Source organism: Mandrillus leucophaeus, unplaced genomic scaffold (assembly GCF_000951045.1).
Source record: "Mandrillus leucophaeus isolate KB7577 unplaced genomic scaffold, Mleu.le_1.0 Scaffold168, whole genome shotgun sequence".
Lineage (NCBI taxonomy): Eukaryota > Metazoa > Chordata > Mammalia > Primates > Cercopithecidae > Mandrillus > Mandrillus leucophaeus.
The window spans coordinates 247,297-248,452 of record NW_012101676.1 but is presented as its reverse complement, the minus strand read 5'-3'; the positions used below and the strand labels follow the sequence as shown (position 1 = coordinate 248,452).

Here is a 1,156-nt window from a genome sequence, read left to right as displayed (position 1 = left end):
AGAAGACATAAAAATGGCCAATAAGCACATGAAAACAGGCTCAACATCGTTAGTCTTTAGGGAAATGCAAATCGAAACCACAATGAAACATCACTTCACAACCACTAGGATGGCTATAATAAAAAAGACAGATAAGAACAAGTGTGATGGCCAGGAGCGGTGGCTCACGCCTGTAATCCCAGCACTCTGGAAGGCCAAGGCGGGTGAATCACTTGAGGTCAGGAGTTTGAGACCAGCCAGGCCAACATGGTGAAACCCCATCTCTACTAAAAATACAAAAATTATGGTCGGGGACCCTTGTCACAAGATGGCGCCGAAAGCGAGGAAGGAAGCTCCTGCCCCTCCTAAAGCCGAAGTCAAAGCGAAGGCTTTAAAGGCCAAGAAGGCAGTGTTGAAAGGTGTCCACAGCAACACACAAAAAAGAAGATCCGCATGTCACTCACCTTGAGGTGGCCCAAGACACTGCGACTCCGGAGGCAGCCCAAATATCCTCGGAAGATCACCCCCAGGAGAAACAAGCTTGACCACTACGCTATCATCAAGTTTCTGCTGACCACTGAGTCGGCCATGAAGAAGATAGAAGAAAACAACATGCTTGTATTCACTGTCGATGTTAAAGCCAACAAGCACCAGATCAAACAGGCTGTGAAGAAGCTCTGGGACGTGGATGTGGCCACAGTCAACATCCTGATTCGGCCTGATGGAGACAAAAAGGCATATGTTCGACTGGCTCCTGATTATGACGCTTTGGATGTTGCCAACAAAATTGTGATCATCTAAATTGAGTCCAGCTGCCTAATTCTAAAAATATATATATATGTATCTTTTCAACATTAAAAAAAAAAAAATTATGGTTGGGCAAGGTGGCTCACGCCTGTAATCCCAGCACTTTGGGAGGCCGAGGCGGGCAGATCACTTGAGGTCAGGAGTTTGAGACCAGCCAGGCCAACATGGTGAAACCCCATCTCTACTAAAAATACAAAAAATTAGCTGGGCGTGGTGGCGGGTGCCTGTAATCCCAGCTATTCAGGATGCTGAGGCAGGAGAATCACTTGAACCCGGGGGGATGGAGGTTGCAGTGAGCCGAGATCGAGCCACTGCACTCCAGTCTGGGCAACAAGAGTGAAACTCTGTCTCAAAAAAAAAGGCCAGGCGC

At 47.7% G+C, this 1,156-nt stretch overlaps 1 pseudogene; it reads left to right on the top strand.

Annotated features, from left to right (window-relative positions):
* The first annotated feature begins 307 nt into the window (after positions 1-307).
* LOC105537041 lies at positions 308-780 on the top strand (annotated as a pseudogene).
* Positions 781-1,156: the final 376 nt, after the last annotated feature.